This window comes from Ailuropoda melanoleuca, chromosome 2 (assembly GCF_002007445.2).
Source record: "Ailuropoda melanoleuca isolate Jingjing chromosome 2, ASM200744v2, whole genome shotgun sequence".
Classification (NCBI taxonomy): domain Eukaryota; kingdom Metazoa; phylum Chordata; class Mammalia; order Carnivora; family Ursidae; genus Ailuropoda; species Ailuropoda melanoleuca.
In genome coordinates this window covers 142,768,519-142,780,377 of record NC_048219.1, presented here as the reverse complement: position 1 = coordinate 142,780,377, position 11,859 = coordinate 142,768,519, and the positions used below count along the sequence as shown (strand labels likewise).

The window sequence follows — 11,859 nt, the reverse complement described above, 5'->3', positions numbered from 1 at the left end:
TGTTCCCTCTCTCGCTGGCTGTCTCTATCTCTGTCAAATAAATAAATAAAATCTTTAAAAAAAAAATAGGGCACCTGTTTGGCTTAGTCAGTTAAGCATCCAACTCTTGATTTTGGCTCAAGTCATGGTGTCAGCATCGTGGGATCGAGCCCTGCCTCCGTTCAGGCTCCCTGCTGAGCATGTAGCCTGCTTAAGATGCTCTCCCTGTCCCTTGCCCTCTGCCCCTCCCCCCCAAGGAAAAGAGAGAGATAAAGGGAACATAATTTATTACAAAATGACTTCGATTTGTAAGTGATCAGGTACAACTCATTAGCAGGCAGAATGAAGTAACTGGCTGAGTATTTGCATCTCCACCTGTAACCACTGTGAGCGGGCAGGTGCAAGTTCACACCAACTTGGGTAAGAGGGAACGACGTTCCTGGAGTGGCAATGTCTTTGGGCACATGATCTTCCAGAAGGGGTGAAAAACTGTCAGTAAAAATCTGAGCAAAACATAGTAATTCATTTATATGACAGTTGCACTACTGGAAAATTCAGGGGCTCATACGACAGTGCAATAATTACTTTGAGTTTATATTTAAAATGGAGCCAAGGTCTAGGATCAGATAACTACCAGCAGTTTTTTTTCCTACATCAATCTCTAACAGGACCTTTGAACATCACGTGGGACAATTCTTTACTGAGTGGGCCAGTCCCCGGGCCTAAATCCTAGGAGGGCCCACACTGTTGTGACACCCACAGATGCCCCCATTTCCTGTCCACATGCAGAGTGGTTGGGCCTGCCTCTTCCAGGTAGCAGCTGCACCAGCCAGGCCTGGCTTCATGCAGTCAGGGGTCCCAGGGGAAGTCTTGGGTCACTGAGCCCTTCCTGCAGTGTTCAGATGGGTGATGTCAGGCACAAAGGTGCAGAGCTGTATAGACTCTTGTTTCCTGAGTACCCCGTGGAAGGATTCTCCTGTCCGCATGGTTTCTACCCTCCAGTGAGAGACACCGGGTAACTGTACAGAGAAGTCTGAATGAGGAACAATATCGCTCTTGTCCCCACCCCAGAAATAATTGTAAAGGCCGCATCCTGCGCTTTGTACTTAACGATTAGCAACCAAAAGGAACACACAGCTATCCACATGCCAGTACTTTCTCCTTGTCTGTGTGCACAAATGGATACACAGGAAGATGTGAAAATGGGGCTTTCCACCAGTTTTCCCCTTGAGTTGAAAGAAACTTCTCTCTGTATTTCACATGGGTTTTCCCCCTGGGGGCAACTTGTATTGGATGTTGGTGACCAACTGGGAAATTTTTGCATTTTAATTAAATTACCTAAGACAAGACAGTGCTTTCAAAGGAAACATGAAAGGTCTTCCCACACATAAACAGCATTTGTCCCTCGAAGACATAAAGTTAGTGATGTTCCTACGTCAGCATTTGTTGTTGTTTGCTGTTTGCTGATTATACAACCGCCAGACTGTGTGGAGAAACAGGGCTCTCCCTTGGGTGCTCAGAACCCAGCGTACTGGATGGCCGGCCCTCGGGGATAAAATCCAGATTGAATATGAATATGTGAACCCATTATGGGACTGTTCTTTCTGGGTAGTCCTGGGGTCTCTTTCTTGCCACTGCGGATGCGGGTCTCCTTTTCTCTTTCCAAGTGAGTCTCATCATTTCCTAACTTAAGTAGGAGGTCCTGTCATATCCCCGACACTGGCAAAGAACCCTGCTTGAAAAGGAGTTGTTACATGTGTTGCCAGGTCCCCACGTTGTCGTTCTAAGTGGCTGTCCTGTGTCAGCAATTGTTGGAGAAGCAAGAGCCTCCCCAGGTCCTTTTGGAGGAAGAAATCCAGCACGTACCTCCTTCACCCTGGCCCCCCTCCCTAGAGCCACGTGTGTGGCAGCCTACTCCCCACGTCAGGTGAGAGGAAGGATGAAAAGAAACTTGGAGTTAGAAGCTTTTCAAATCCATTTGCAACTATTTCTCAAGCCCCAGTGATACGTCAGACATGGCTCTAACGCAGCGGGGGACAGCAGTGACCAAGGCCAACTCCGCGCTCGTAGGGCTCCTCCTGTAGCCCGTGCACACACAGTGCGGAATGCGAACAAGTGAGGGGAGCGAGCCGCAAGACCGGGACAAAGCTGTCCTCCGAACNGTCAGACACAGCGCAGCGGGGGACAGCAGTGACCAAGGCCAACTCGCGCTCGTGGGGCTCCTCCTGTAGCCCGTGCACACACAGTGCGGAATGCGAACGAGTGAGGGGAGCGAGCCGCAAGACCGGGACAAAGCTGTCCTCCAAACACACTAGGACAAAGCGGGGGCGGGGGGGGGGGCTAGGAGAAGCGGTGCAGGAAGTAGACCGGTAGGAGACTGTCAGATCCTGCGAGTCCCTGCAAGGACCTCAGAGTTTACTTGGTGAACATGGGAAGACCACCGAGGCTTTTGAGTCTGTGGATCTCTTCTGCACCCCCACCCGCATTAAGACTCTAGGAAGGAGAAGCCAGTTGGGTCTTTAATTCTACTGGCCACAAACCCCAAAACACCTAGCAGTGCCCTGTTGTAAGGGATGGCTCCAAGAGGGACACACGCTTCTTAGCCCTGAAGCTGTAGCCTGGAGACCTCCCCAGGACTGCCTGTGGTTATGTGTGAAGCGTCATCCGTGTATCCCGCCGGGGGGGAAGGACGAGTAAGGCGGGGCTCTTTCCCACCAGGCCTCGTCATCTAGGGTTGTGCTGTCCGGTATGGTAGTGGCTCTTGGGCACTTGAAATGTTGCCAGTAGTAAAATCCATGCTTATTTTNTAGGGTTGTGCTGTCCGGTATGGTAGTGGCTCTTGGGCACTTGAAATGTTGCCAGTAGTAAAATCCATGCTTATTTTTGAAGACGCAGTGTGAGGAAATGAATGCATAATGCCTAATAATACCTTTTTATTGTGAGTACATGTTGTAACGATATTTTTGAAATAGGGTGTTAAATAAAATATAGTACTGTATTTTCATTTTTTAAACTCTTTATACTAGCTTTATGCAGCTAGTAGCAAACACAGAACTGCGTGTATGGCTCCAACAGAGTTTGATACCCAGCATACAACAGTAGACGGAGAACAATAGAGGAATTTTGTGATTAAACTCCCATTTGGAGAACGAGAGAATGAGATATCAGTCACCAGTCTCTAGTATATTCTATAACCCACTGAACGGGTCTTTGGAGAGACAATGGGGTATCAGGGTTCTCCTGCATTCCAAACATATTTCCTGATGTGGTTCTTATGTTTTGACCCTATTTTATCTAACCGTAGGGTAGCATAGACATTTTGACTTTTCCAAACTACAGGGTTCCAGATTATTTGACTCTCAACCATCTTGATAGCAGATCACAGGCAAAAAGGGCCTCTAATAGAAAGCTGTAGTTTTTTTCTCTCTGTGCTTCCAGTCAGTTTCAGTCTAAATTATCTCTTTTCTGTAGTTCTTACCGAAGGCTGCAAGAACTAGCCAACACATGCCAACATTCTAAATGTTTCCTCCAAATCTTTTAATGGTACACCATCCGTAGGCTCACGGACTTAAGAGGCCAAGAATTCAACAGGTGGGTGCAGAAGCATGAGTGTGGCCATCACGTAGCAAGGATGCCAGCGTCCTAGCCCAGGAGAGCCTGTGCTAGCCTTCGCTTGACCTTAACTCAGTCACCTGCATATTTTAGGGTTAGTCAAAGTCAACACTCACTTCTAGTACCGATTTCTATGTCACAAGAGTGTTTGTTTTGCCAATGATAGAAAACCTGATTATACCAGCTCAAACAAAATAGAGAATTTGTTTGTTAATGTAAATTAAAAGTCCAGAAAAAGGGCTAGCCTCAGGTACAGACGGATTCAGCCAACAAAGTCAGTAGCCGGTTTTTCTCCACTACACCCCCCCAATTCCGTACTTTGTTGGTTTCAGTTTCACACCCCACGTGGTCAAAGGATTAGTGTGGCCATTTCAGCCCCTGTGTCCTCACAGATCCCACGCCAGCCCATCTGGCGGAAATGTCCTTGCCTCAGGCCACAAGTTCCCTTGGTTCTAATGAGTTCACGGGCCATCACTCAAAAACCCTGGGGCCAAATGAATGCAAGACTGTGATTAGCCGGCCCTGAATCACATGCTCTTCCTGTATCTGCAGTGGGAACGAAAGCCTCTGGACCCACAGGTCTGAGAGTGAGGGAGAGGTGGGTCTCCAGACAAAAACTGAAGGACATCATCTTAAGTAGGATGAATTAACGCTGAGCTGCCAAAACAAACCCAAGTAAGGTTATACCAATTTATAGTAATAGGGCATCGAATAGTACAAACTTGTTTTCAATTTCTCTGTGTTGCTGAGATTTTTTTTTTCTTTAGAGAGAGAGAGAGAGAGGGAGTGGACAAGCAGAGGGGCAGAGGGAGAGGGAGAGAGAGAATTCTAAGCACACTCCCTGCCCAGCACATAGCCAGACGCAGGGCTCGATCCCACAACCCTGAGACCATGATCTGAGCTGAAATCAAGAGTCGGCCACCCAACTGACTGAGCCACCCAGGCTCCCTTTCTGAGATTATTTTTAAATGACCAAACCTCTGTGTAACTGTACTGATTATTTTGTGGAGAAGAGGGAAATTACTTTGTTTCTGCTTCTTTAAATCACATAATTCCCATATTTTAACATTTTGAAAGTAGATTTCCTCATGCAATAACTGCATATATTTAATCTGGCATGGTTTCTCTTTCCTCCTAAAAAGCTATAAGGGAAGCATTTTGCTGTTGAGGAAGGTGTGTCAGAATTGAGGAAACCCTATTCTAAAACATCTTTATACTACCAGGGCAAAAACCATGTTCTTACAGGTAGCTATGGAAACACAACTTGGAAAACCAGAATTATAAGCAAATAAATCTTCTCATATTTTACACATGTTGATTCAGTCTACGTTGAAGGGTCGTAGGCTGTGATCCTTTACCGCTTTTCCCAGACTGGTGAGAATTGTGCTATTGTTTTATAATCTTCTGTCTACTCTTGGTTTTGTATTTCTGTACATTAATATGGAGGATTCTTTCCCTGATTGGTCCAAGAGCTGATTGATTATTGTTTTACTCTACCATTAAGCTCAGATTGGTCTGCCAAGTTAAAGTTCCCTTTAACTTAAATTTTCCTGAAAAGAGGGTTCAAGTCTAGCCTTGGCATTCCTTATTCTCTATGTGAGAGGAAACAATCTTTTTTTTTAAATTTTATTTATTTATTTATTTATTTATTTATTTATTTATTTATTGGGGGGGCACATAAGCAGGAGGAGGGGCAGAAGGGGAGAGATAGAATCTCAAGCAGACTCCCGGCTGAGCATGGATCCCAACTCGGGGCTCGATCTCATGACCCTGAGATCAGGATCAGAGCCGAAACCAAGAGTTGGAAGCTTAACTTGACTGAGCCACCAAGGTGCCCCAAAAGGAAATAGTCTAAAGATCTTAAGGAAATGTTATATTATGGAAGAATTTTTAGGAGATATGATTTTCTTTTTCATTCAACGTATTTATTGAGCACCTACGGAGTGTCAGAGGCGATTCTAGATGCCAAAACGACAGCAGGAAGGAAGGTCCCGTCCTCGTGGAGCTTGAATTCTAGTGGGCACACACAAGTACACAAACCATTAAATTGATGAAAAGAATGTCGAGTGATGACACATGCTGTGCGTAAAAGAGAACAGGCACAGAGATGGGGCACGAGGAGGGACCTTTTTGCTGAAACTGAAGATTGAGAAGGAAAGATTGATGAGTGTCCTGGGGAGGAGGGCTTACAAGTGTAAGGCCCCAAGATGCAAATGAGCTGGATGCACTTAAGGAACAGAAAGGGCTGGAAGATAAATTAGCAAGGAGGGGTGTTACTTAAGATGAGGTGAGAGGGCTAGGGCGGGGCCAGAGACCGTGGGTTCTTGAGGGCTCCAGGCAGAGTTTGGACTTTTTAAGTGGAATGAGAAACCACTAGAGGGCTTTAAGCAGGGGAGGAACGTTATCTGATTTTTGTCCTGGGGTGACTAGTAGACACCTCATAAATGGGTCCAAAGTTGGCTGTATTTATACATTTTCATTAAAGACGAAAGTAGAACCAAACTCTAGACAACTGCTTCCTTCTGCACCTTGGGGGCTACAGCCTTCTAAATGATTGTCCCCCCTAACTGAGCCATCCCTGGTGGATGGGAATGGACGTGAACCGTATGTGTACTGAATGCTGAGTGTGTATTTGCGTGCACGTGTGTATTTGCAGTGCCTCACTCAGAGAGCTTCAAAATAATTCTGAAAATACACAGAGAAATCATCCTATTGCCCATGTTCCCTTTTTAGACCTAACTAGAGTTAAACTTCCCCAAAGGTTCACTCAGGCATTCACTCGGTAGTTGATCAAGTTTTCTATTTTCCTGAGGTTAGCAGAGAGGGAAGGAGATGCGAGCAGCAGGCCTCCACTTCTGTCGAGTGCCCCACACCTGCGTGTAAGATGGCTCCAAGCCAAGTGGAGAACTCTCCATTACTAATCCTTCAGTGCTCTACTTCCAGGAATTTTGCCATGGCCCCGTGTCATAAAACTCTACTCATGCAGCTAGATTCATATCGCAAAGAACTTAGAGTCTGGAAGAGACGTAGACATCAACTATCCCAGTTCTCTTCAGTAGGAGTACTGTAGGTATTTTGGGTGAGACTATCCAAAGCATCATAGGCAATTCCACATTCCTGGCTCCACCCCTGAATGCTACAGAGCCCCCCCCCCATCCAACCCACTGCTTCTCACCCCCAACTACAAATGAGTCCACACATTTCCAGCCGCCACCTGAATTGAGAACCACTGGTCTACCCAGTCCTGTCATTTTACAGGGAAGGGAATATTAGCCAACGTGTGGGCTCTTCATGCCTTTTCCCTCTGAACCCAGCACAATCAGGACTCAGGGTTCTAATTTCACAGTGAGGTTGGTTTCTGAAATGTGCCTCCGTTTTTCATTCTTTCAACTGATAACTTTTTTGGTCCTGAGTTTTTCTTCTCAGTTACACGCTATGTGTTGCAAATATAAGTCTGAACCTTTCAGATGCCTCAAGAAAAAATGATGAGCATTTTCAGAATATTTGCACATAACTCAAGGCTTTGTACATATAGTGCATTGCCTCTCCACTTCTTAGAGTCCTTTAATAATGAGAAATCTGCCTCTCCTCCTTCTGCGCTCATTACCTCTGTGCTTTTGTCAAGCATCTTCTGGGAGAGTTATTGTTATCCTGTTAAGTATGGAGGACAGAAACAAAACATTCTGGCACAGAAAGCTCTGGATCTTCATAGGACTTGAGCTGTGTATCATTTATCCTGACTTGGGCACCAAAATCACATTTCAAAACTCATTTGCCTTCATACACTTGACCAGCTCTCTTCACCTGCATCTGTGACTTTCTCTCTACACACTCGAATGCTCTGTAGATGAGGAAGAATCATTACCCTAATTATTGGTGTAGCTGAGAACTTTTAGTGCTTGGTGACACTTTTCCTTAATACTAAACGGTATAGTCAATATTGAGAGTGATACTTTCAAGCGGCATTTTCCTGAGGGAGTCTCGGGCTCTCTGAACAACTATTTCTGTGCAGGTATCTAGAATAATGTTGGCCTGCCGACTGGATGGACTTCCTGATCTCCTCTTGTCACTGTACCAAACTGATATGTTACAACCTTATGGAAAAGAGAAACATTTAATTTTTTAAGTTTAGGGGCTTTTTTCCTTGCTTGATTCTTAAGTAAAGCCAACCTAGTTTCTTTTTCTGAAGCAAAGGAGGAAGGAACAAACAACAAATTAATCAGACAGGAAGCGAATAACCACAGAAAGACGTCTGCCTCTGACTCAGTATGTCACATTTAACAAGAGGCCAGAGCTTGTCCAAAATGGCTATCCAAAAACGACCCCACACTTCGGTTGGAAGATGACGTCTTTTTCAGGGATGGTTCTCTCTCCGGGCTCACATCTTGTCTGCCTACCTGTGTCCCCGGTCATGCCTTCCTACGGTGTCCTTTAATGGTAAGAAAAGTATATTCAAACTAAATATATTTCCTTTATCAGCTGGAGGGAAGAACGAAATGGCTTTTAATGGGCCATGGTATGTTGAGATAGTTTGATTTTTCAGTAGAAGACCATGTAATCTATTCCTGTTGCAGAGAATGCTAGTTTCAACACTGTGGTGATTGTGGGCAATTCATAACTTGTGTTTTGTACCAAAAAGTAAGGCAGATTTTCAGTAGAATTTTTCCTCACCACTGGACAAGTTTGGATCACAGGAATTCTTTTTTCCCATTTAAAATGGGGGGGTTTTGTCTGTAAGTATAACCTTTCAGTGTGTGGTACAGTCGTCCACATGCTGCTTTTGAACTGTCGCTTTGGTGAGTAGCAGTAAGTACTTTTAAAGTAAAGGGAGTCATTGGAAACTTCAAAGGAAAGTACCATGGAACTAAGGTGTTGCCTTTCTGTTGCTACAGATATGTCACTTAAGTTCAAATACCAAATTAAACCATTTCTAGGCAGAGTATTTTAGGAAGAAGACAGTCTGTCTTTAGAATCTTTTTATTCAGCCCCCTAACAGTGCAGTGCATAGCTACTTCTGCCAATCAAATTCTGTAGCATTTGCTACAGCTGTTTACAGCGAATATGATGAACATTTGTCGTAAAATATGGTAACTTAACATTTTCAAGCAATGTATCCAGAGACCTACAGGTTAGGATTAAGGAAAGTTTTTTGTATCAAAAAAATTTTTTTTTGCCTCTGGGGCACATATGAAGAAGTGACTTGACATATTCCTTTTTCCCCATGGAAAATATAAAATACAGCTTTAAAATATTAAGAGGTCACATATAAATTTAGTCAATAAGTTCTTTCAAATAATTCAATGGTATAAGTAGTGTATACAGTAGAAAATGGAGAAGTGGTAAAATGGAGAAAAGGCTTCAGGAAGATTCTGATTCAGATAAGTGGGACAGCTTTGTAGTGAGAAAGACCAAGGAGTGAAAAGGCAAGAGAAAGAATAAGTCAGGATAGCGAGAGAGGAAGGTGAGAGGTTGGGAAAGGCAGGAGGTCAGTCTGTGTGGAAGCCATGTCCTTCCTCGTCATTGGAATTGTAGGTCTTAAGTATTACCCATTAACTTCACAAAGTTGCGTTGCTTCTGAACTGGAACTTAATCTAGTGAAAACTTTTCCTTTTATAGCCTAAAGATGTTTAAATGATTTATCTAGAATCACAGTCAGTTTTTCACTGTTCTTTGAAAATTCAGACACGAGTTAATTGTTCACATCTCCTGAATTACTCTAATATTTAAACTTTTAAGGATTCTACAGATGCTGGATAAACTGCAATCAATATTCAGAGAACTACCCATGATAAAAATGATTCCCTGGGGTCCAGCAGCAGTTTCACTCTGCTCGTTGATGAAATTAGATTCTAGGGGCGTCTGGGTGGCTCAGTCGTTGGGCGTCTGCCTTCGGCTCAGGGCATGATCCCAGCGTTCTGGGATCGAGCCCCACATCGGGCTCATCCACTGGGAGCCTGCTTCTTCCTCTCCCACTCCCCCTGCCTGTGTTCCCTCTCTTGCTGGCTGTCTCTCTCTCTCTGTCAAATAAATAAATAAAATCTTTAAAATAAACAAAAACAAAAAAACAAAGATTCTAGATCTGGCCCGTGGGCTAGAAGTTGCCCAACCTGTGCTCAAATGTAAGAGGAAGTGAGCTCCCTAATTTCTGGACCTTTCAAGTTTTCTGCCCTTTTGAAGTCTGATTAACATTTCATGAACATGTCATTTACTTTGTAAGTTTCTGGCTGTTTAAATTGTGGAATATTTCTGCTTTAAGGTTGGACTTGCTTTTGTTTATCCAAATTGCGGTACATTTAAGTCTTGTTGAAAAGAGCATTTCCCTTGAAATATCACAAATACCTCTGTATTTTGCAACCCTCACTCCTGAAAATTAAAACTGAAAAAAATACTAGAATAAGGAATGCCTTAATTAGTATGCTTTAAAATGCACTTTATACACATCTCCCTTCACCATTCATCTGTAATACGGAGGATTACATGGATGTTTCCATGTGGGCCAGGGTTTAAATCAATTTATGGTTTCTTTCTCATGACCAAATAGCAGGGGAAGACAATAACATGTATTGAGGACTTGCTACATGTTAGGCTCTTTACTTTTACTTATTTTACTTTAAAAAATGGCTCATACTTATTAAGCATTTGCCTCATTAACTCTTGAATAACCTTATTGAGTAGGTACCATTATCCCCATTTTATTGGGGACTTGGACTTGGGCTATGTAATTTACCCAAGGCCACTTAACAACTAAGTATAAAATATGGTGACTAACATAATATAATAAAAAATCATTTAAAAAAAACAACTAAGTATAAAGAAGTTGTCTATAATTTCAAGAGCTTCTTTCATAAATTCAGTGTAGAGGTAACTAGATGTCCTCTTCCAGTCCTGAGACTCTGGGATTACAAATGCTTTGTTTTAAATGTCACAGCAACAGTAAATATCTTTAAAGCAAGTAACCTTAAGGAAGACATTTTCCTTCCTAAGTCTTTTGGCCTTTTCAGAAGTAAATTGGTGACACCTTTGCTTGTATTACAAGACCACACTTTCAATGATAAAAACGAATAAAATATACTGAGTGTATTGACGTATACGCGGGGGTGTGGACACGGGTAGCTCTTCCTCCTCCGGCAAAACGAAATGTGCTGAGGGTTTAATAAAACTTTAGCTTTAAGACTTGATCCCCTTTAAGAGAATACTTAGAAGAGACGGGAAGTAGCGGGAGGAAACATGATACTTTTCGGTTCTGTGGATAAGGTAGAGAAGGGCTCCTTTCCTTTTGCCACAGCTAAACAATTGCAGGTGGGGGGAGCATTCAACTTACCTTCATTGTCTCACTTTGAAAAGGATTTGGATGTGCATCAATTTGCATTAACTTTTTTAAAAAAAGATTTTATTTATTCATTTTAGAGAGAGAGCACTAGCAGGGGGAGGAGCAAAGGGAGAGGGAGAGAATATCCAGGAGACTCCCTGCTGAGTCCGGAGCCCAACTCGAGGGGCTCTTGGGGCTCAATCTCAGGATCCTGAGATCAGGGCCTGAGCCAAAATCAAGTGTCAGATGCCCAACTGAGCCACCCAGGCGCCCCTATAAATTTGCATTAACTTTTAAATTAAACACGTATGGCAGCGGATTTAAAAAGAATCATTTTACTTCACAACTTTGATTTCCCAACAGTTACTCTTACGGTAAAATTGTGACTTTGTGTGCTACCAACATTAATGAGGTTGCGATGTTTCAAAATGTCTTCTCTGAAAAATGCCTTTCCCACTCCCCCTCCCCCAAATTAACCAACTGTATATCTGAAAGAACTCTAAAAGAGGTTTTTCTTAAAGAGCAGGGACGCTGTAAAGTACAGCAAGACACAAAGCCTTACCATTGAGGAGACAACCTATGAGCAGGATTCATTTCAGTTATTGTCTTAAATGATGATAAGAAAAGAGCAAGTACATTTTAAGAAATGAGGGGTGCCACGGACAGAAGGCGTGTGCTCCAGCTCGGACTGAGAATAAGTGACAACCAGCGGGGGGGGGGGGGGGGGCTGTGCTTTGCTTATGAAGGAAAGCTTGTTTCTCTCCTCTACCTTTTGCTTCCTCTTGGGTTGAGCAGTCTTTTGTTTTTCCTCTTTTTGCTGATTGCCTCATTGCCTGCAGCCCTCTGAGCCTGGGCCCGAGGAGAGGAAGAGTAACAATAACAGAAGCAAACTTCATGCAAAGATACTAAAGTTTCTAAGATGGCCAAATGTGACAGGCTGGGGTGGTGGGGGTGGGGGC

General features: G+C 43.5%; 1 protein-coding gene across 2 annotated transcripts in view; it reads left to right on the top strand.

Annotated features, from left to right (window-relative positions):
* WIPF1 (WAS/WASL interacting protein family member 1) overlaps nucleotides 1-11,859 on the top strand; it is an 87,025-nt gene that overhangs the window by 31,378 nt on the left and 43,788 nt on the right. Inside the window, exon 1 of one of the 2 annotated variants that reach the window (XM_002920236.4) lies at nucleotides 7,825-8,028. The exons of the other annotated variant lie outside the window; for it this stretch is intronic. The gene's annotated coding sequence lies outside the window, so the exon portion shown is untranslated. Of the gene's footprint in view, nucleotides 1-7,824; nucleotides 8,029-11,859 lie in introns of those variants that run through there. 2 annotated transcript variants of the gene reach the window in all.